This window comes from Giraffa tippelskirchi, chromosome 8 (assembly GCF_054371585.1).
Source record: "Giraffa tippelskirchi isolate mGirTip1 chromosome 8, T2T-mGirTip1v1.2.pri, whole genome shotgun sequence".
NCBI lineage: Eukaryota > Metazoa > Chordata > Mammalia > Artiodactyla > Giraffidae > Giraffa > Giraffa tippelskirchi.
Window position 1 is genome coordinate 161,627,447 of NC_137282.1, and position 24,804 is coordinate 161,652,250.

General features: G+C 50.0%; 1 protein-coding gene across 4 annotated transcripts in view; it reads right to left on the reverse strand.

The window, feature by feature from the left end:
- Positions 1–24,804, reverse strand: part of FARS2 (phenylalanyl-tRNA synthetase 2, mitochondrial) — a 289,117-nt gene that overhangs the window by 59,481 nt on the left and 204,832 nt on the right. The window lies entirely within an intron of this gene.

Here is a 24,804-nt window from a genome sequence, read left to right on the forward strand (position 1 = left end):
CCTGGTTGGGAAACTAAGATCCCACCTGCCTGCAGAGCCCCTGAAGCCTGCAGGCCCTCAGCGAAGAGCCAGTGCAGCCGACATAAATAAGGAATCCCCATCAGGAACGTTTTCCTGCATACTTAGAGGGAGCGTACTAAACGTTTTTTGGTAGCAAACTTGAGTCATGCTGTTTTAACTGTTATTATTTGTCTATATGAGCCTAACCAAACTTATTAATAGTAGTTATCTTTAATTTGTACTTTAAATGCCTCCTTCATTCAATAAAGCAGTGAAATTTCCCCAAGGTGGGAGAAAAAGAATGATTTCACCATAGTTTCAATGTAGCATATGCCACAGTTATGACCAAGATGTGGTTCAATACGGGCAACAGGTGATTAAGAAGACATATTCTGTGACAGCGTAAAGGAAATGAGAAATTTACCTTCCTGCTTGGCATGTCAAACCAACAGAAGACATGATGAAAACAAGGTCCCTTCTGTAGAGTGTTTATGAATTAGTCCACGTTGCTTTATTTACCTGCGACTTTTCACTCTGTCTAAGGTGAGTTCTTCCTTCAAGGTTTTCTAAGTTACTCTTTCAAAATAAAATAGAAGCAACTCGAAAACACAAATCCAAAACAAAGATGCATGGTATAATTACTGGGTACCGTTCCTCCCACACATGCTCTATGGTTCATCCCCATTTAACACGCCTGTGGTGCCGTCTGGTACCTGTGGAGTGTCAGTGACATATTTTCTGACTGAATGAGCACTTAAGCCAGCACCACCCTGACACCAAAGTACCCGCGCGCAACCGTGTACGGCTTTCTCACCTAGCAGGCTTGCAGTGACAAGGAGTATCCTTTCTCTGTCTCCTAAAATTCTCTGTCACTCCTCCCCAGAGCCTCTTCCTTTTTTAAAAATTTTATTTTATTTTAGGTGGCGCTGGGTCTTTGTTGCGGCAGAGCCTCTTCCTTTGAAGAGAGCCAGGTGGACTAAGGACACAGACTAACTAAATCCTTGTGCGGACAGGGAGCAGGCATGCTGGTGCTACTGGCTACCTAGTAGCATCATCCGTCTATCCATCCATCCATCCTCCTACCTACCTATCTGTGTGTGTACAGATGTGCTATACTTTTTATCAACTCAGTGGGTCAATGGGTCAATAAATATGCAAATTTATTAAATAATGTCTTCATCAATTATTGATTGACTACCTACATTGTTAGAAAACACTGCTGTAGTTTCTTATAATAGCTGGAAATCTTAGGTAAAAAGCCCCACATATTAAAAGCAGTAAAAAGAGCACGGGGCTTTAGCCGCAGCCCCGCCACCAGCTTCTTCTGGGGACTTCGGGCATTTCCCTTTGCCGGTGTTGAGCTCAGCTCTTTCTTTTGAATAATGAAGACACTGAAGCACACGCTCTCTTTTAAAGAACTCCTCTGAGTACAGAATGCCACAAATATGGAAGTATTTTATAATGCTGGAGACGGGAAAAGTAACACTTCTCCCAGAAGAACTTAGGGATACTGATCTCATTTAAGTTAAAATCATTCCAATTTGAGAAAAACGTTATGTATCGTGCCTTCTAACTCCCAGTTAAGAATCTGAGCCTGGGTAAAAAGAAGTCAGGCATTCCCAGAGCTCTTGTGAAGAAAACAAGCTTGGATGGCCATAAACGTTTCCTAAGGGCAGTAGGCCATAAAATGCACCTGTGAAGGCATTACTTCTTGCCTACGGTTGCAGGGTACGTGGAGGGTGAGCAACATTTCCCAGTCTCTAGTCTGCTGTCCCAGTGTGTTTCCACGCCCTCCAGGGTCAACCGTCAGTGTCCTCTGAGGTCTGCGGAGGACAATTAGAACTAATATTTGAACAACAGTTGCCGTTGTTCAGTCACTCAGTTGTGTCTGACTCTTTGCAACCCCATGGACTGCAGCATGCCAGGCTTCCCTGTCCATCACCAACTCCTGGAGTTTGCTCAAACTCATGTCCATTGAGTCGGTGATGCCATCCAACCAACTCACCCTCCGTCACTCCCTTCTTCTCCTGCCCTCAGTCTTTCCCAGCATCAGTCTTTTATTAAGGGACCGTTTCTGACCAGTAGGCTTTCCTCATAATATTTCCATCAAACACAACCTTAATAGGAGGTTAACTTTATGAGAATACTCACAAATGGAGAAAATTTGGGCTGTTACCAATATTAGGTTTAGATGCAAAGAAAATACAATTATCAACATGGAACACTTTCTCTGATTTGTGAATTTGTGGCATCTACTTTCCTATTTTTTTTCTTCTTTTTTTGGAAGAGGATGCACTGCCTGAAAATAGTCATCTTTAAACTGACGCAAAAACGGACAGATCTTCAGGATAAATGGTTTCTAACTCCATGCTGGAATATAACACACAATAGGTCTTTGGCTGGACCACCCACTCTTGGAAAGTCTAACTTCAACATTTTGCTTAGTATTTGGCTGACTTAAAAAAAAAAAAAATCACACGACTGATTCACATAAATGATTTTAAATGAAAATAAATACATAAGGGGAAAAAAAGTTAAAGGCTACCACAATCCTATGATTCAGAGATAACCAGACTTAACATCTGGTGGTATATCCTTCTACTCTTCTGGAAGGTAGGTGTACATTACATATATGTATCTCTATCTATGCCCACAGACAAAATCCATCCCATACTCCCACATATCCAGGTGTCCAGAGAGCTCACGATGGCATCCCTGCCTCTCTGCACACATCTTTCTACAAGGTACCCTCTTCTGGAAATCTCACCTCCTATAAATCTTAGTTTATTGGCAACAGGCATTGTTGGCGTTGCGGTGAAGCCCTTCTGCTTCCTGGAGAGCACCTGAGCTCCTGTTCTCTGCCCTCACTTCCCAAGAGCTGGCGCAGGTCCAGCTGACGGCAGTGCAGCCGGATTCTGCACACACGCAGGAGTACGGGGTTCCTTCCTGCCCAAGCCCCACTTTGAGAATAAAACACAGTAACTGCACTCGGCTGACACAGATCTCCATGCTTCCCCAGACCCTCGCACCCTTTGGTGGTCTGGCCCAAACCCATGCCCCTGGCAAGGCTGGAAGGAACTGTGTGGGGACCCAGTCCTGATGGCAGAAGGGGGCAGGCGGGAGCTGCAGGCAGTGCAAGCTCTCCTCAGGTCCACAAACTCGCCGACCCCTCAGACACCTGCCCAATGACCACAGGGTGTGGCTCTTGCTTCAAGGAAGCTGCCTGGGAACAGACACACGTGGTTAGAATTGACGTGGGAAGTTCAGGCTGCTGCCTTCATTGGCTCTGTCTTCCTAGGTTCCTCTAGGGGAGTGTGTGGGGGCTAAGTCGCTTCAGTCATGTCCGGCTCTTTGAGACCCTACAGACTGTAGCCCGCCAGGCTCTTCTGTCCATGGGATTCTCCAGGCAAGAATACTGGAGTGGGTTGCCATGTCCTTCTCCCAGGGATCTTTCTGATCCAAGAATCGAACCGGCAACTCTTATGTCTCCTACAATGGCAGGCGGATTGTTTACCACAAGTGCCGCCTGGGAAGCGCTCTCTAGGGTAAGGACCACATCTATTTGATCTTTTGTCTCTCCTCAGTGGGACGCTCAGTTTGGAGCTCATGAAAGGTGCTCCTGAAGCTCCAATACTCTGACCACCTGATGCGAAGAACTGACTCATTTGAAAAGACCCTGATGCTGGGAAAGATTGAGGGCAGGGGGAGAAGGGGACGACAGAGGATGAGATGGTTGGATGGCATCACCGGCTCAATGGACATGCGTCAGAGTCAACTCTGGGAGCTGGTGACGGACAGGGAGGCCTGGTGTGCTGCAGTCCATGGGGTCACAGAGTTAGACATGACTGAGCGAGAGAACTGAACTGAAAGGTGCTGGGCACTCGGCTGGTGGCCTGGCTTGATATCAGGCTGCAGCGGTGGATGAAATGCACGTCCTGTACAGCTGTGTTCTCCACAGGTCTTCAGTTATGCTAATTACACACTTTCCCCTAATAAATAGTGAGGAATTCTGTGGGTGGGGCTTTTCAGGTGGCTCGGTGGTAAAGAATCCACCCGTCAACGCAGGAGACCTGGGTGTGATCCGTGGGGTGAGAAGATCCCTGGAGAAGGAGATGGCAACCCGCTCCAGTATTCTTGCCTGGGAAATCCTATGAGTAGAGAAGCCTGGTGGGCTCCAGTCCATGGGGTCACAAAACAGTCAGACACGACTGGGTGACTAACAACAACAGTTCTGTGGGTCATAGGGGGAAGGTCCATCTCATCCCATTACTGTCATTATGCACAAGGGTTTCTACACCAAAGGCAAAATATGGTGTCGCCAAACTCCAGGGAAGAACAGAGAGGAACACGTTGTCCGTGGCAACCAGGCTTAGCCTCCATCATGAATCACTGTGGCCTCATTCTGACAGGTCCGGTTACAGCCTAGCCCCGATCACACCAAGCAGTGACTCAGCTACAATGAGACTTCAGATGCTATTTTTAAGGGGGAGGGGGAGGCAGGGGGAGGACGGAGACACAGAAAGGCTTCATGATGCCTTCCTGAATTTTAATAGCCTAAACTAAATCTCCACTTTGACACTTGGAAACATTAACCTGCCCCTGAAGTTATGTAACTTCTACAGTTTACTTTTTATATCGCAGCTTGCTCATTAAATCCACAAATGACTGCCATGGTGAAAAGCTGATGGAAACGGAAGAGAGGAGTTTTCACAAGAGTTGGGGCCTAAGGGAAGCAACTGTGGTGCTGAGGACGGAGCGCTAGCTGGACGGTCAGACGCTCGGCCTCTGGAAGCTGAGTCCGGGGGCCTGAAGGGCCGGGATGTGCCCGGGGTGGGCAGTGGGGCAGCTGTGCTGCGGGGGTCCCAGGGTGAGCATCGGGGCATGGTGAGCGTGTCTGTCCTGCTAACTGTGCACCTGGATTTGGTGACGGAAACTGTCCCGACCTCAGGGATCCTGTGTCCCACCCCACGGACCTCAGCGCTGTCTGCTCACTCCCTCTCCAGGCCCCGCTTGCCACGTTGGCTTTGCTGCTCCGTAACCACCCTGTAGCCGCCAGGACCCCCGCTATCAGCTCACCGACACCTCCCTGACTTCTTCCAGCTGCGCCGCCCCTCGAGCTGTTACAACAGCGCACATGTGTCCAGAGTAGACACGTGACATTTCTGTGAAAACGCAAGATGATGCTCTCCTCATGGTCAGAATTTTGTCCCCTTGCCTGCCAGAGTCCCTGGTCACCTACAGCAATTCTTTTCCTCTGGATACAGGTCGATGGTCCCCGAGGCCCCCAGCTGACCCTGGAGCGGTTTCCTCTCTGAGGAGGAGCCGGTGGGCGGCGGGGGGACCTCTCCCGGGGTCAACTCTGCTCCAGACAGCCTTCACCCGGTGAACATCCTGCAGTGGTCAAACCGACCTCTTAAGACACACGGGCGGCTCTTTCAAGAACGCTTGTTTCCGGAGCAAAGCCTCTCCCGGGCTGCGGGCTGCGAGGAGGCCGGGGAAGACGCCACCCGCAGCGGCCCCGGGTGTGGAGAGGAAGGGAGGACGAGTGAAAGGAGGAGGCCTAACCACCCCCGCACCGGCCCGTCCGCCGGCGACCCCGGACGTGCGGCTTCTTCCTGCAGCTGGGGCGGCTGGGGACCCACACCAGCACGGAGGGCGCCCCCGGCCGAGCGGACGTCCCCCTGGCCCCTGGCGAGCCCACGGCCGGGACGCTCGCCCGCCGCCAGCGCCCGCGGCTCCGGGGACGGCAGGGCGGGGCTGTGGGGGCGGCTCGCCATCGGTCCCGGAAGCGCCGGCCGGAGCCTCGACCGCCTTTCCGAGGAGCTCGTGGACACTTCCTCCTCCTCCTCAGCTGCTGGCCGGCAGCCGGCCCCAAGCTGGTTAAAAGTAACTGTAATAGACATGAGGCAAATGAATTATATTTAACTCTCGCCGCCACCTCAGGGATTGTCTAGAGACGGAATAATTTTAGCTTCTGCTCCAGAAGTCCCCAGCTGAGGCAGAAAGTCATTACCTCAGGATTCACCGTGAGGCGCTGACACGAGGTGTGTATTCCAGCGCGTGAGCGTTCAGATTTCTTACACAGTCAGGCACGGAGAATACGGTCCTGGGTGGGCACAACAAGGCCAGGCAAAATAAAGACGTTCCAGGCACAGATAAATCCAGTGACGTCACCTGACTTTGGGCTTCGTTAAGAACTAGTAACGGCCATGGAGGGTCCTGGTGGAACAGGGTCTGGACAGGGTCTGCTGTGCAACGCAAATCCTGAACATCACACCTCAGACAGTCGGCTTTCCCAGAGAAGAAGCTGCATGGCAACACTTGAAAAGTGTGCTTTTTAAAAAAAAAAAATGTAATTGGGCTTTATTAAAAAGCAGAGATATCACTTTGTTAAAAAGGTCCGTATAGTCAAAGTTGTGGGTTTTCCTGTAGTCATGTACGGATGTGAGAGTTGGATCATAAAGAAGGCTGAGTGCCGAAGAATTGATGCTTTCTAACTGTGGTGATGCAGAAGACTCTTGAGAGTACCTTGGACTGCAAGGCAATCAAATCAGTCAATTCTAAAGGAAATTAACCCTGAATATTCATTGGAAGGACTGATGCTGAAGCTCCAATATTTCGGCTACCTGATGTGAAGAGCTGACTCATTGGAAAAGACCCAGATGCTGAGAAAGATTGAGGGCAAAAGGAGAAGGGGGCAGCAGAGGATGAGATGGTTAGATAGCATCGCCGACTCAATGAACATGAATTTAAGCAAACTGCAGAAGAGAGTGCAGGACAGGGGAGCTGGGCGTGCTATCGTCTGCGCTGTAGTCTGACAAGAGTCAGACACGACTTAGCTAAACAATGACAACAAACTGGGCTTCAGTGCTGGGCATGCTGATCAGAAACCAAGCTCATCTATCTATTAAAGCAGGTGCTTATTTACTCAGCAGCATTTGTGAGCAGACAGTGTGTGTTTCTGGAAGTACCTACAAGTAATAACAACTTGTCTGAAACGCCGTTCTTCACAAGCACTCTGAAATCCTACACTCCACTTATTCTGAATACTCTCCCCATGTGCAACACACTCATTTGGCCACTCGTGCCCTGTGTGTTTATGATGCTTCAGCTGAGGGCCCAGCACGACAGGGATGAAGAACCTAAGGCAGGGCCTCTGTGCTCCGGAAGCGGGGCAGGAGACACAGCCCTGACGACTTCCTGCGTCTGGTCTCTGCCCTGATGAGCAAGGGGCGACCTTCCAGCACAACAGCAGTGGTCGGCCCTGGTGTACATCCTTCGAGGGGAGACGCCTGAACGGGACCTGACGGGTGATTGGACCGCCCACCACTGCCGGTCACCGCAGGCCCTTTGCACACACATGCTCAGGGCACCACGTCCCACGGTGGGAGCCTGCAGCCGCTGCACGCAACAGTTAACTTGGACACAGATCTCTGCTGCTTCGTGGTTTTACATCTCGCCTCACTCCACAGAGGATTTAGAGAGGCTTACGAAAGAAACTACACCATAAAATAATGTTGGAATATGAATAAAAATAAAGAATCCACGTGAGGGGTGGGATGCTACCGACACGTTCCTCAAGCCAGACTCACTTCTGCCCACTCCTTCCCTGCTCCCTTCACGGGAACCTCGCAGGCAGACCTGAGGATGTGGGCTTGGGGTTGCTGGGTGCTCTGCCCAGCTGGGTGCAGCCCTGTCAGCCCCTCCTGGCCTGCGTGGACCAGGAGGTGTGACGAGCAGGAGCAACCCACAAGGCAGGATTCAAGTTGTAGTTGAAATACCATGAGAGCCAGAACAACACGATCTGCTAGGCACTCAGAGGTGACTCCCATCCATCCATCCATCCATCCATCCATCTGTCTACCCATCCATCCATCCATCCGTCTACCCATCCATCCATCCATCCGTCTACCCATCCATCCATCCATCTGTCCTTCTACCCATCCATCCGTCCATCCATCCATCCGTCCTTCCATCCGAGATCACTCTCTTAGGAGGAGGGGAATTAACATTTGTTTTGTTTTCAGTGACTGTGCTAAGTACCTTATATTTATTAATTAAAACACAGTTCTCCCGAAAACACTACGCAGTAAGTATTACCATCCCCATTTTACAAGTAAAAACACTGAGGTTCAGAGAAATTAAATAACTTGCTCAAAGTACATAGCTACTGAGAGGTAAAGCTAGAATTCAAACTTGGATTTATCTTCAAAGCTGTAGATTTTTGCTTCAGCTGTTGCTACATTAAAAAAAAAACCCAAAAAACAGATTAAACATTTTGCCTGAATCAAGCAGCAAAAACCAACTGAAAAAGTCAACCATTCATTTAAATAAGCTTTAGCGATTCTTTCCCCATTGGTTTCTCTGATCATCTGGCTGAAATGCCTGATCGACCAGCTATTGCAACGTCATGGAGAATCCGAACAGTGTGCGGGCGTCTACCTAGCTTTCTCAAAGGTAGATCCAAGCTTGAATCTGTACAATGTTATAGATGTTAGCAGCTGCTGTCCAACAGTACAAGAGTGAAAATAAATTAAATATTTGCCTATGTGGCTGCATATACAATACATATAAAACAGAAAATTAAATTCATACATAAGTCATCAGCATTCATAAGTAAAATTCAACATAAATGAAGCTGCTAATAAGCTCCACCTCATTCCTCAGGGTGGGGAGGAGGCCAAATTGAAAAACCTCATCTTTTCAGGCTTACTGTTTATTCTGAGTATACAGACTTCTGAAAGAGTGGAGCTGAGCAGGCAGAATGATGGGCATTAAAGGCACATTGCCATGAATGGTAAAGCGGATGTTGGGGGGGCGCTGTGAGAAAGCTCAGCACCCCCAGAAGAATGGAAAGCATCAGTGTAATTGCCCATCAAGGTCAGAAGTGCTTCTCTGGCTCTAAGCGTCAGTCACAACAGTCAAAGTATTTGAAGATGAGAAAGCATGAGCCTCCACCAACCCAGTCAAGTCTGGGTGCGGCCAGAAAGAAAAGTAGACCAGAAGGCCAGCATCTCCCCCTCTGGTTCTCTTTCTAGAGACAGTCCTACAAGTTTGTTTGGTGCCAAGATTTTCCATAAATTCAACTGCTGGCTCCACAACTGGTATTTGTAGTTTCCTTTTAAGGGGCTCTCTGTAATGTCAAATGATACCTCTTTTTCTCTCCCCTGAATTTGGTCTTGTTGGACATGATCTTAATCACATCTTAATTATTTTGTTTCTTAGTATCTCTTCTTATTTGTATCTCTAGTATCTAGCATTGCATACGCCTGGTACATGGCAAATCTGAACTGCACACTAAATATTGATTAAAATTTCCTCTCTCTTTTCAGCTGGCAAGGGTCCTGTGGAGCCTAGTACCATACAGGATAGAACTCCAAATTGTTCTTGGGGGTCAGCCTGGTTTCTCTCCTGTGATGAAGGGTCTCATAAAGTGCATCCAGATGCTGCCTCTTCTAACTTAACACACATCCCTGCAGTGGCCATGACCAGCCAGTGCTGAGCACATTAATGTGCCTTGCTCTGTATAACAAGCACAGATATTTGCAAACCGTATATCTCTGATAATGGGTCAATATCCAAAAAACATAAAGAAGTCACACAATTCAATAGCAAAAACCCGAAATAACCCAATTGAAAAATGGGCAAAGAATCTGAATAGATATTTCCCTAAAGAAGACATGAAAAGTCAAGAGGCACATGAAAGATGATCAACATCACTGGTCATTAGGTAACTGCAAATTAATATCACAGTGAAATATCACCTCACACCTATGAGAACAGCCATTCTCAAAAAGATAATGGAGAACAAATGCTGGCATGGGTGTGGAGAACAGGGGCCCTCGGGCACTGTGGATGGGAATATAAATCGGTATGGCCACTGTGGAGAACAGTATGGAGGAGCCTCAAAAAAATTAAAATTAGAACTACCATATGATCCAGCAATTCTGTTTCTGGGAATATATCCAAAGGCAATGAAAACACTAACTCAAAAAGATAATCTGCACCCCCATGGTCACTGCAGTGTTATTTATAACAGGCAAGACATGGCAACAACCTAGATGTCCATGATGAATGAATGGGTAAACAAGTAGTTGTCATATGTATGTATGTGTGTGTGTGTATGTGTATATATATATATATTAATACATAATGATACATTATGCTCAGTTACTCAGTCATGTCTGACTGTCTGACTCTGTAACCTCATGGACTGTAGCCCACCAGACTCCACTGTCCATGGAATTTTCCAGGCAAGAATACTGGACTGGGTTGCCATTTGCTATTCCAGGCGATCTTCCTGACCCAGGATTGAACACATGTCTCCTGCAATGGCAGGCAGATTCTTTACTACTGAACTACCTGGGAAGCCTATAATGATGCATTATTCAGCCAAAAAAAAAAGAGAAAATCCTACCATTTGCAACATGGATAGACTTTGGAGGCATTACATTAAGTGAAATAAGTGAGACAATGAAAGACAAATGCTCTATGATCTAACTCATATGGAATTAAAAACAACCCCCTCCCCAACAAACTCATGGAAAAAGATCAGAATTGCGGTTATTACAGGTGAGGGATGCGGGAGGGGGCATTGGAGGAAGGCAGTCAAAAGGAACAAACTCCCAGTTATAGGATAAATAAGTGCCTGGGATGTGGTGGAAACATAACTAGAGTGGACGCTGCTCGATGATGCGTAAGAAAGTCGTCAAGAGATTAGACCCCAGGAGTTCTCATCACCAAAAGAACATTTTCCCCCTTTTCTTCTTTACTTTCTTTTTATTGAATCCATACAAGGAGATGGATGTTAACTGAACCTACTGTGGTCATCATTTCACAGTATGTGTAAATCAAATACCGTTTTTGTACATCTGAAACTTGGACAGCAATGGATGATAATTATTTAAAAAAACTAACAGCCACCAGTTTTTTCCCCCCAGTTATGTTCCTTTTCAGTAAGAAACAATTATTCTAAGTCAGTTGAGGGAATTGCTGGATTGTTTGTGTAGCACACTGTTCCTATCACAGGGCATTGCACCTTGTGGTCACAGGGTGATCTTGGTATCACAGGAAGCACCCAGTACTGAGAGCTCAGTTCAGCTCAGTTCAGTTCAGTTCAGTTGCTCAGTGGTGTCCGACTCTTTGCGACCCCATGAATCGCAGCACGTCAGGCCTCCCTGTCCATCACCAACTCCCGGAGCTTACCCAAACTCATGTCCATCGAGTCGGTGATAGCATCCAGCCATCTCATCCTCTGTCATCCCCTTCTCCTCCTGCCCCCAATCCTTCAGCTCAGGGAGTCAGTAAACACCAGAGCCTTTGCCAGGACAGCTCCCCAGGCCTTCTGTGGCTGTGAATGCCCCCTCCACCCGCAGGCCCAGACACGCCTCTCCACTCTGGGCCTCTTCAGCGCCAGTGCCGCTACAACCCCAGCCGTCCCCTCTCCCAGTCCCCGACTCTCTGCCGTATCACCGAGTCCCTCCGCTGGGAAGAGTGGAGCACCACGGAAAGAAGGCGGAGGCCAAGATGCCACCTCGCAGAGGGTCTGCGACTAGCCGGTCATTTACACATTTGAGTTCTGCCAGGGTCTGTTTCGTGAAAGCATTAGAAAGCCATACGAGACAGGCAGACCTCAGAGGAGACGGTTACAAGGAAGAGGCACAATCTCCACAAGCTTTCCAAATGGCGAAACGCATTTCAGCCCCGTACGGAATGTGGAATGTACTTCTCTCTCCCAGGTCACTGAGATGCCTGCCCTGTGCTGTGTTTCTGGCTCAGACACCCTAATGCGAGGGGAAAATGGGTACGATGGAAATAGAACTTGCAGTCCTACCGTTGAGTAGATAGGAGCCACCTCATGCATACCTACCCACTCCCTGTATCTCCTTGACGTCCCCGTCTCAAATCTCTCAGGAGTGTGTGAGGACTAAGTCTCCAAGAAATCCTTTTTGCTTTGAAGACAAGCTACGTTATGTCCTGTCCACCAAGTCTGTCCAGTCAGCACCCTCTGGGCCTTCTCCTCGCTGGGTCCCGGGGGCCTCATGCATCGTGGGGTGCCGCCAGCTCCCACCCCACCCCTAGAGAGGGCCGAAGGGACCGCTGCCCCGTATTCACCCACTACATCTCTCCCATCACCCTGCGATGGCGTCCAACGTGGGCCGCCAGTCAGCACCTTGGCCAGTGGAGCCTCGGGCAAGCGTCCGCAGGGCCACAGTCTCTGACCACCCAGCGCCTGCTTTTTTCAAGTGGGAAAGGATGACAAGAAATCCTGTCTTAACCAACAGTGAAGATGTCTTTGAAATGATGTGAGGGAAGCCGGAGACCGACGTGGCATGGCGTTGGACCAGGTCTGCCCTGCAGCTCTCGAGGAAAGACGGTCCAGCCCCTGTGGTTCACCCGCAGGCCACTTGCTCCGTCACAAACAGCCCCCATCGCTGGAGGCTCTCCGAATGCAGCTGAAATCAACCTTTTATAATTCTCACATCAGTCTTAGTCCTGTCTGTGAACAGGCATACTCCCTTTTCATCATCAACCGTCTCCTTAAAACAACATAAAGAAAACTAAAAGCCAGCAGCATCATGTGTGGAAGGACACAGGAAGCCGCAGGAGCACAGGCAAGATCAAATGGACACAGCAGCACTTTTGTGAAACCAGCTAAAGTGCCGTGAAAACGAGACCCTTCCAACCTTTTCCTTGTCCACTTGCCCTTGAACTACTAGGGGGCAGACTGATAGGAATCTCCAGATCAGTTACAAAATTCAACAACCGTGTATGCAGTAAGTGGCTGCTCAGAGGAAGCTCCCACGTTAGTGCTAACGGTGCAGACTGAGGTTCCCACCCTCGGCACCTCATATTCTAGTGAGAGAAGCAGATGCGTCTAGAACTAAACATAACACAACATCCATTTCAAAGAGCTCTGGGCTTGGACTCATGGGTTACTTTGTGTTTTAGTGGCGCTAGTGGTAAAGAACCTGCCTGCCAATGCAGGAGACATAAGAGACGTGGGTTCGATCTCTGGGTTGGGAAGATCCCCCCAGAGAAGGAAATGGCAACCTGCTCCAGTATTCTTGCCTGGAGAATCCCATGGACTGAGGAGCCTGGTGGGCTACAGTCTATGGGGTCTCAAAGAATCGGACATGGCTGAAGTGACTCGGCACTTGTGCTTTTGAGATGGCGCTTTTTATGTCTTAATTATTCATTTAAAACAGAAGTGGAGGAAATGCAGGGAAGTCAGTTTGGGGATGTGGACACACCAGGCAAGTCGCTGGTGGGAGAGCCCGGAGGAACGTGCAGACTGGCGAAGGCACGAGCCCATGCCCCAGGCCTGGGGGTCAGCTCCGGGGCGGGAGAGGAAGACCTTGGATCCCTCAGCACAAAGCTGGTGGCCTCGAGGGCCAGGCCAGCACAGAGGACATCTTCTAGGCGGCATTGAATGGACGATTGGCGGGGGTTGGTCTACTGGGCTCCCTGCCACTCAGAGAGGCTTTGATTTCCAGCCCTTTCTCTCCTCTTCCTAAGCAGGAGAATTCCCATTTGCAGCATAAAATTAGCATAGAGATGAAATCGTCTCAGGGGACACAGACTGAACGGACACAGGAGACATTACATTTTTCATTTCTCAAATGAAAAAGTTTTCCTTTTTCTTTAAAGCCCAAGACTGCCGCTTAATTTGTGTTCAGACGACGCTTGCACTGCTGAGTGAGGCTGCAGGAGGCGGGGGGAGCCGGCAGCAGGGGTCTGCCCTGGGCCCCACAGGGCCCCGCCTGGGCTGCGTGGACGGTCCACGCTCCGCACCTCCGGCAGACACGCTGGCAGCCTGAGGGTGAACTGCAGGGCTGGACGCATCTTTCCTCGAGAGCTGCAGGGCAGGACCTGGTCCAACGCCATGCCATGTCAGTCTCCGGCTTCCCTCACATCATTTCAAAGGCATCTTCACTGTTGGTTAAGACAGGATTTCATGTCATCCTTTCCCACTCGAAGAAAAGATTCTGAGTAGCTAGGCTGGGACGAAAGCCAGCCCCGCCCCTTCTTCCATACCAGCTCTGGTCTTTTTTTAGGATTTCTCACATCCCTCCTCTCTGCTCTCCTAAGCACTCGAGTTCTCTCCATTTTTTCTTTAGTGGATTGCTTCTGATCTCATCGGAAAACATTCTCTGAGTCATTAACAATACAAGACGGTAAAGCAAGCTGTCCACCGGTGGCCCCAAAGGCAATCCCTCTTCAGCATCAGTGTCAAGGCCCTTCAATTAAGAGAGCAGACAGTGGCCCGGAATAATACCGGGTCTTTGCAGCAAATGAGTCCATCCAAACAGACTTGGGAGGAATGTTTTCTTAAAAGTTCAACCATCTGATTCCTCTGTTGAAAAGAGCTGAAAAAGAACGCTTTTATCTGTACCAAGCTGAAAGAAGAGACACCCTTGTATTCAAGAGCCCCACCCTCCAGGGGAGAGGGGGTTATTTTTAATTTTTGAAGTGAACCATTTTTTTTAATTTATTGACTTTATTACAGTATCACTTCTGCTTTATGTTTTTGGTTTTTTGGCCATGAGGCATGTGGGATCTTATCTCCCTGACCAGGAATTGAACCTGAGCCCTCTATGTTGGGCGGGGGGTGGGGGGTGATGTCTTAACCGCTGGATCACCAGGGCAGTCCCGAGGGGGCTGTTTTCAATGCACAGGGAGCAAGTGTTGCTTATTACAAATACGGGAGAAGAGAAATCAGTATCCATGTCATATAAAACCTTACTACTGTGGATTAATATTTAGACATTGTAAAAAGCTATACAGCAGCCTACTTTCTGAGGTGTGTGTGATGAGCAGCGAGTGTCTGCTCAACGAACCTGACAGTGGACACAGCAGACGATCCCAGCCTTCTGAGTCCCCACTGCAGGAAGGAACACCATCCAATCACAGCTAGAATCTGCTAAGTACTGACCCTGTGCCAGGCATTGTTCTAAGAGCTCTATGTGAATTAATTCTTTTAATCCTTACAATAATCACATAAGATGGGTAGGACTAGGTCTGTTTTATAGAGAAGTAAACTGGGGCGCAGGGATGTTATAATCTGCCCAAGGTCACACGTGGCAGCAAAGGGCAGGTCCTTTTTATTCAAAGCCAGGCGGCCTGACCCGAGAATCTCCCTCTTGACCACAACACATGCCAATTACACATCGCTAGCTTCTCACAGAAGGACCTGAAAAATGACTACTTGGCATTGCTTACTCAGGCGATTATAATTTTGATTAATAACTTGAAGGAGAATTGTGTCTCAACCACTGGACCACCAGGGAGGTCCCTGTCTTGTACACACTTGAATTAATCCAGAGATACTTCTCCCTGAGCTAGTTGAAATGGTAAACACCATAAACAGGGGGGCGGACGCCAGGTCCCTCTCTGCTCCATCCTGGGGGAGCCCGGGAGGCTCCTTCTAGACACGAGAGGCCACGTGCAGCTGCGGGAGCTGGCGGTCTGGGTAAGAACCCCGACACTGCTGTGGGGTGAGCTTCACACACAGCACACAGGCGCTATGAGAATGACTGTCATCTTTCATAAATTACATCCTGCTATTCACAGGGAAGGCCCTGCAAAACTAAAGTAATAATATGCATAGAGAACAGCGGTAATAACATCGTAAGCAACACATCGTAAGGATGAGGACAACACAGCACGTGAAAAATACAAGCGGTAATAAAAGACCTGACAGAGAAGAAAAGGAGATTGAAAAAAAAAGTCATGAATTTAAAAACCTGTTGAGGCACGGAATAACGCATGGTAAGAACTCAACAAAAATTACAGTGGCCTAGATTCATGTCAGAGATAAACCCACGTAGGAAAATAAGAGCAAAACAAACAAAAAAACCACTTCTCCTTTCCTTCTTTCAATGTAAAATATCTTTTCGGGCAGTTGAACATACTAATGTCTCAAGGGCTTGGCAGCGGGTTTCCTGGGGAAGGAAGCAGGCTGGGATTGCCAGCACTGGGGCCCCAGGAAGGACCTGTGCCCGAGCCCAGCTGCCAGGCGCCTCCCTCGCAGGACCACCTGTGCAGCTGCCCCTCCCCCACCACCACACGGTTTCAGACGCTCCCCAGTGTCCTCAGCCCACCCTGACTCGACCTCCCCGTCACTCACCTCGGGAGGTTCCTCCCACCTGCGTCACAGAGCAGCTACTCACTCATGTGTATACACACACGTGCACACACATGCACGCACGCACACGCACACACACGCGTGCACACACATGCACACGCGCACACACAGACAACTTGACCTTCCAGTCCCCACGTCTCCTGTGAGATTTAGACTTTTTCAACTCACTCAAGCCTGTGCAGCATGCTGACCTCAGCATCTCAGGTGAATCTCAAGGTCAGTGCGCCCAAACCTCTGCCCCGGCCAGTCCTGTCCTTTCACCAACACCTGCCAACCCTGCACATCGTGGTACACTTGGTACCATCCCCCATAACCTCAGACTCAATCAAGAGCCAGGTTCTGGAGATTCTGGTTCCTATTAATCTTGGGATGTCCACGTCCCTCATTCCCTCGGCCACAAGCTCGGTTCCTAGCTGCCATCTCCTCCTGCCCCGGGGTCCCTCCCTCCTCCTCCTCCTGACTCCAGGGTCCCTCCTCCTCCCTGCCCCATGGCGCTCCTCCTCCTCCTGCCCCGGGGTCCCTCCTCCTCCCACCCCGGGGTCCCTCCTCGCCGTGCCCTGGGGTCCCTCCTCCTCCCTGCCCCATGGTCCCTCCTCCTCCCTGCCTCATGGCGCTCCTCCTCCTCCTGCCCTGGGGTCCCTCCTCCTCCCACCCCGAGGTCCCTCCTCCTCCCGCCCCAGGGTCCCTCCTCCTCCTAGCCCCATGGTCCCTCCTCCTCCCTGCCCCATGGTCCCTCCTCCTGCCCTGGGGGGTCCCTCCTCCTCCTCCTCCTGCCCCGGGGTCCCTCTTCCTCCTAGTCCTCCCTCTGCAGGACAGCCTGGGTACCTCCTTCTGAACACCATGACCAGTCACCTAGCAGGTTTTGCTTACTTAACCCACTCCGGGGGTTCCTGCTGCTCTTGGACGTGGCCTGTGAGGCCCGGCATGGTCTGAGCTCACCACCTCCTCAGCCTCGTTACCACGGCCCCTCGCGTCCAGCCACACGGCCTCCCCAGGACCCCCGTGTCCCTGCCGGAGCCGTGCTGGTGCTGCCTCAGCTCTGCATGGTCTCCTCCTCCCACCCCTCGATTCCAGCGCTCAGCTGTGCTTCAAGCACCATGTTGTAACACTTCTCCCAGCTGTCATGTCACATTCATACGTGTGATTATTTGATTAAAGTCAGCTTCTCCAGCTGGTCTAGACCATAAGCTCTTGGAGAACATCAGCCAGGTCTGTCTACTTCCCAGTCTCTACAGCGTGTGCGCACAGTAGGCATTCAACTGAATCAGCAAACGAATGAATGAACTAGAGGTGCAGAGAGCCACCGACCAAGCAGCAGCCAGGGCCGGGCTGGGGCGTCCTCTCTCTAGACGGCTTCGGAGGGAGGGTGGCCTCGCGGTTCCGAGCACAGGGCAGGTCCACCAGCCGACCCTCCTCCAGAACCACTCAATCCAGACATGCCTCAGCGGAGGGGGAAGAAAGGGAAGGAGACGGCAGTAGGTCCGACAGGATTTCCAGCCTAGTGGAAGGTGCAACTGCGCCCGAGAGGGAACATTTTACAGTTCCTTCCATGAAGGAGCACACAGCACGCCTGTGAACACCTCGGGAGGATTCAGCAGGACTGAAGTGGTGTCTTCGACGCACCGTGTCATTCTTATTCACATCACAGGTCCTTAGACACATCTCTGTTCTCGGTTCTTCACACGCCTGTCTCCTTCACCTAGACGATAAATCCCTTGACGGCAAGGACCTGATTCTCTCCCTCAGGCATGTGGCACCGACGTGAGGCTGGCGCCCAGCACAGCTCAGGCACTCGGGAGTGTTCTCTGAAGGACTCAAGGAAGAGGAACTGACTGGGTAAGTGGAGAGACAGGCGTCAAGAGCGAAGCTGCCTACTCGACAGCTCCATGGAGGGACTGAAACAGCACCTACCGGACAACTGTACGACCCCGCCCCGGGGCGCTTTGGTGGAGAGGATGCAGACAGCTCGGTTCTGTAATTACCGGTTTACCTGACCGTCACCTCTCTAAGCTGGGGGCTGGGGGCTCCCCAAGGATGGCAGCCTCCGTGCTGAGCAGATGTGATTTTATCTGTCTTTGTGCTGAGTGGCTGTGAGTGATCACAAACCCTTTACTTTAGTTACTAAATGAATCCAAGTCCGGTCCCAGCTCTTGGACTATCAGGGTTGGTACTGGCTGGAAAAGCCTTGTCTTTCTGGCTCTAATGCCTCAAGGGTAAGATGCTACAGTACGATGACATGATCACTCTAGCCCAAGCACCTGATGAACTGTCATCAACTGTCCTAACAAGCAGAGAAGACCAGGGACAGCCTGGGCCTAAGCAAGTGTACTGACCACAGTGAACCACAAGCTACTTTAAAAATCTTGCCCACTGCTAATCTTAGCAGGCGCTGCTCCCAAGGATCAGGGTAAAGGAACAACTGTAGCCTAACACAGGCAATCTGCATGGAAGTCTTCTGATATATTGCAAACCATTATCAGGAACAATTATAAAACAGGGATGAGCATCGGCGCCAAGTAACTTGGCAGCTCACAGGGCAGTAATTCAAATAAAAAATAACCCCGATCTGAAGTTGGATGTGAACATATATAAAATATTGCTATAATCAGCATCCCTGGAAAGGATGAGTAAGCAATGTGACATGAATTTAAAATTATCTAATAACCTGGTTTTATCTTTGGGGAGGAAATGTTTGATTTCTCCCGAAATGCATCTCTTGAAAATTTGTGGCAGAAATTCCAGTCATGTATTTGGCTAACAATGTATCTATCTCAATCTGGAAAAACTGAGCTCTTTAACGCAGAATTCTTGGCAACTTCCCTCCAGTTTATACAATGTAAATGCCATCTTGGCTCTGACAACAAAACATGTATACCAAGCACTTGTCAAACAAGCAAGTGTACGGTAGAGAACTACCGAGGGGAAAGGCAGTGAAATGCCTCAGACCCTAGCACGCTGCTCACCCCCTTCATGTGTCCACCTTTTATGCTTTTAGGCGACAAAAGTCTTTTAAAGATGTATTAATGCTTCCAGTCCCTGCAGAGTAATAACTTAGCAACAGTAATAATCATCCATGTTTGCGTGCATGGGAAGTCGCTTCAGTCGTGTCTGACTCTTTGCGACCCCATGGACTGTAGCCCACCAGGCCCCTCTGTCCATGGGATTCTCCAGGCAAGAATACTGGAGTGGGCTGCCATTTCCTCCTCCAGGGGATCTTCCCGGCCCAGGGTTGAGTGCGCGTCCCTTATGTCTCCTGGCATTGGCAGGTGGATTCTTTACCACTAGCACCTGTTTACTGAGCGTATTTTGTGCCAGGCACCCGCCTAAGTGCTTCCGTGTGTTAACCTACGTGACCGTCACAGCAGCTCTGAGGCAGGCACTGTTGATGTTCATCCCTCATCTCTTGGGTGCAGACGCTGATGCACAGAGATATTCCTGGGGCACCACGGCCCGTAAGTGGTGACATGCAGACCTGAACTCAGGCAGCCCGCCTCCAAGCCTACCCTCTTAACCACAACTTGACACTGAGCCCGTTAAGCTACTGACCATCATGTAAACTTTTACTGAAGACCGAGAGCAACATACAATTGTGAGCATCAGACTCTGAAAGGGCCACGCTCGCTTTCAGTACTGTCCGGTTTAAAAACGGTTAATGCGGTTCGGGCTTCACGCAGCTGAAAGCGTGTAAATCCTGACGGGACACAAATACACCCAAGCCCCTCTGTAGCCAGAACCTCATTTCCAAGGGCCAGGGGCTCTCAAATAACACAACTCTAGGGCCAACTCTACTGAAGCTGCTTATCCGAGCTTCCGTCAGGAGGGCAGATGTGTAAAGGACGCCCACATCCGGTCTCCCATGCCATTGCCTCTTCTGAGCTTGACTGGGTGACCTCATCAGTGCAGTCTAGTGGAAACAGCCTTTCACGGCCCCAGGCGACCCTGCACTCGTGTGTGGCCAGCGGGACCTAAGCTCTGGGCCCTCGTTTAGACAAAGGCTCTCATCTCAAAAGATGCAGCCATCGGTTCTTCAACCGATTCATCAATATATACACCTTGACATTAGGCTTCCCTGGTGACTCAGTCGGTAAAAAATCCACCTGCAATGCAGGAGACTCGAATTTGATCCCTGGGTTGGGAAGTTCCCTTGGAGAAGGACAAGGCAACCCACTCTACTATTCTTGGAGAATCCCATGGACAGAGGAGCCTGGCGGACTACAGTTCATGGGGTCGCAAAGAGTTGGACACAGCTGAAGCAACTGAAATGTACGTGGGTATACACAGATGCATGCCTAGATTGACTAGTTAGCAGGCCTTCCCTATCTCTGAAGCAAGAAGAGACAAAAATACAATGCATGTTCAATAAGTGGCATATGGCCTGCTTTACAAATATAGTTTATATTTAGTCTCTCTCCTGCACACACAAAACACCCAAACTCTGCCTCTCAGGGTGGTGGCCTCTTGCCCTAGTTTGAGGGGCCCCAACAGAACCTGTCAGGACCTTTAGGGCCACCATCTCCTTACAGATTGGGGGAAGCTTGTCCGTTCCCACCAACCAGGAAGCACCCTGTACACTAGATCCTCACATGCGGCGAGGTGCTTTTAACGCCCTTCCCACCAAGGCCGGAGGTTCCTCTAACCGTGCCAGCTGCACCCTGGGTCCGGCCACCACTGCCTCCGTCCAGGTGCCCCACGAGGCCCGAAGGCGTTAACAAGCACAGATCGGAAGCCTCTGTCCACAGCGTCCCCCACCGTCCTCTTGTTCGCTGGACGTCAGTGGCAGACCACGAAAGGGCCGATGGGTGGCTGGACGACTTTGAGGAAAGCAGTCAGTCAACGTGGCCACGCAGTGACTTTTGTACATGAGGGGAGCCTTGAAAGAAAAAGGAAAACTAACACTTATGGAATTCCTAGGAAGAGGGAACTATTTTATAACAGTCTTGCAGGTCTTCCTTTCTGAAATTTAGTTGTTATTTTTATCTGCACATATTTGAAGAGCCAAATAATTCTGCAGGCTTGTTGTGAAAGGCAGCGGCCCCCAGCTCACTCCTCCAGTGGGCTCCTGGAGTCTTCAGCTCTCATGCTTGATCAGCTCCCAAATTTCCATTGCTGGCACACCCCCTTCCTGTTCACCTGGTCCTTGATTAATTTATGCCCCCCAAAACCCCAAACTCTTTACTGTTACTGTCAGAACATCCTGAGAGGTAACCGAGGCTAACGCTTGTGTTCAACCTGCCACCTTTAATCAAAAGTCTATTAACCTTATTTCTTAGGAAAGGTGACTGATGCACCAGGAGAGGGTGAACCATGTGTTCATGAGTCAAGTTCTCGAACCCAGGAAGAAAAGGATGAGAACCTGACATCAGGTCTGCCTGATCCTGAGGCCCAGGCCTCTCCAGGAGAGCTCGCCACATCCCCTGAGGAGCACGGGGCTCCTGTGCTGGACCACTGTCCCCTGAAATTGACAGCAGCACGAACACCAGCAGCCCGGGGAGATCCAGGTGGCTCTCAGTGTTGCCGTCACCACTTCCCATCCCACGCCTTGTCCCGAAAGCCCCTCACTGTCGCCCCTGAATCCCGCCCACTGACCAGGCTCTGCCCTCTGCCCTCTACCCTCAGTTTGCAGGGGCTGCTAACAGGGAAGGGAATGGTTCCAATGGTGGGTGGGTGGAGGGACTTGCCTAATAGTACGGATGTTGACTGTAACCTCTTCCAGCGATCGAGACTTCTGGGAATTCAAAAAAACGCCTTCTCAGAAAATGTCTGAGAAGACATTTTTTTTTTTAACCAAACCAAAAAGGCAGGAGAGGGACACTTTCAGGTCTCATCACAAACGGTCATTACTGATCAACCACAGACCCTGTGTGATGACTTTGTTCTGAGGGTTGCAAGCAGGTCAAGCTCTTCTCTAGGCGAGTGGCTATGAGCACAGGCTCTCGAGTCACACAGCCTGGTGTTCAAACCTCAGCTCGGTCACTTCTTATTCATGTGGACTTTGGACAAGCTTTGTAAGTTCTCCAAGCATGGCTTTCTCATCCATAACATGGTATTAATAACAGTCATGCATACACTTTACTGAGATGCTGTTGGTTTAAATGAGATAGTGTACATTACACGTTAATTATAATATCTAGCAGTGCACAGTTCATACATACTAGCTCATATTTTATTTTTCCTGCTATTACCACGTTCAAGAAATGTTTATGCACAAGAAAAAAATGTAACTACATATGACGACGGATGTGAACTGGTCTTACTGTGGTGATAATTCTGAAATATATACCAACATCAAATCATTGTCGTGTTACACCTGAGACTAACATAATGTTATATGTCAATTATACCTCAATTAAAAAAACATTTATGCCACAAATTCACTGACAATTTATCAAAGCACCAACTACGTTTAGAGAGTAGAGCCACACTTTAAAAACAAAAATAGTTTATCTGGCTGCACCGGGTCTCAGTTGCAGCCCTTGGGCTCTTTAGTTGCAGCCTGAGATTGAACCCAGGCCCTCTGCATTGGGAACATGGAGTCTTAGCTGCTGGACAGCCAGGGAAGTCCCGAGGGTTGTGTTACACTCTGTGGAGGATACTAGAATGAGCAAAGCTCAGCTCTATCTTTAAATGGCTTGTGGCCAGGTGCCAGGTGGGGTGAACGGCACAGGTATCCTGTACGGCATTAGCCAGGAAGGGAGCCAGGGAGCCAGCAGGCACAGCTTAGGCCCTGCAGGGAGCCTCACGTCCCCGGAGGCTGGCCTTCGTGTTCCTAGGTCGTTTCCAACCACTCAAATCTCCCAAATGATGTGTACCAGGGACAGAAACTTCAGTTATGTAAGAGCATGAGATGATGCAAGCCACTTGAAGGGTACCGGAGATAAATGATCTATTTATATTTTTATGCTGAAGACATAAATAGAAAAAAAAAAAATAAAACAGCACCAAAGAAACGTTCCTTAAGATAGACGGAGAGCATGGTTGAGAGATGAATGCACAGAACAAGCAGATGCTGACTACACAGCTCTCCACATCAGCCAGAACGCCGCAGGACCCTGCACTCAAGGAGACTTGCCGAGCGCACCACCACGACGGCAGCTGACCCTCTGACACGGGACACGGTGTGCTTGGGCGGTGTTTAGAGACATTGTGTAATAAGGCTGTTGAAACGGAGTAATGAGGTGCTCCAAAATCCCAGCCCCGACTATAAACCCACAGACATCATGAATCTATAGCACAGCGTTATTTTATGCAGCATGTATCCCCTCAGCAGGGATGGGCTGGTACCCACTGAGTGCCCGGGGCCATGTGGGCCCAGGGACAGAGCAGGGCAGGACCGAGATCTTATCCCTGAAGTAACACCTCAGCGTCAGTTTGGACGCTAAACACGCTAATGAAGAATATTTCCACATAACAACAAAAAAAAATGCCATAAAGAAAATTTTTGAACGGTAGCAGACCTGAATGACACACCTCAAATAGAGTCGGGTAAATTGAAAACCCCAAAATCTAACCTAAAAGGATTTGAATTCTTTGAGGGGCAGAGAGACAGAAAAAAAGAGAGGGGGGCGTCGGGAAAAGGTGAAGTCAAAGATTAAGAAAGAAAGTATCAGAAGTGTAGGCTAGAGAGGTCTGGCCCTCATAAAGCAGGGACCCCGGTCGGCAACCCCAACCCCTGCTCCCGCAATGCAGCCTGTGGACAACCCCCTGACCGGGACAGAAGGCGGGGCCCTGACGCAGAACCCCCGCCCCGCCAAGAGGAGCCTCCCCAGACAGCTGTGATCTGAACACAGGCTGTCTGGCTCCCCATTTCAAGCTCTTCACCATCAGCTCACGAGCTAATTGCAGGAGTGGCCAAAAGGTGGGGGCGTGGGGGACTCCGGTGGTCTGTTTGGGTCACACGTGGCTGTCAGGATGCGAGGGGGCCCCGTCCTTGGTGATTCCGTGGAGGCTGGAGCGCACGCTTGTGTTCTACTCGCCACCTGCCCACCTGACCCTCCCACAGGGAAACGTCCGACTTCGCCCCGAACGCGTTTCAGTTCTGCTGGATTCATGCGTCCTGCCTCAGGCGTAGGGGCAGCTTCTCTACGTTCTGAACGAAGGAGGCGGCGATCTGGGTGAGTGGGACAGGATGGCACACGTTTCCCACGGTGATACAGAAATCAGGGGATCGATCCAAGTGCTGAACGGTCTGACCCCAGTCAGCACGCGTGCAGGCCAGGCTTATGAATGGACGACGCTCTGTCTTTCCTACCGGTGACAGTTCCATTTTGAGGATTATGTTAAATTTCAAATATTCTTTCTCATCTTCTTGGCTTACTTTGAAACCAAGGCAGTCAACCAGTATACTCTGATGATATGCTAAGCGCCAAACTCTCTGCTAAGGGTACAAAGATGAATAGTGTTAGTCGCTCGGTTGTGTCCGACTCTTTGTGACTGCAGCCCGCCAGGCTCCGCTGTCCAGGGGATTCTCCAGGCAAGAATACTGCAGTGGGTTGCCATTCCCTTCTCTCCAGGGGATCTTCCCAACCCACCCCACGGATCACACCCAGGTCTCCTGCATTGCAGGCAGATTCCTTCCTATCTGAGCCACCATGGGTGAATAAGAAGCCCTTGGTCCCGAACAGCAAGGAGGAAAGAAGAGGCGGGAGCAGAGTCTTGCT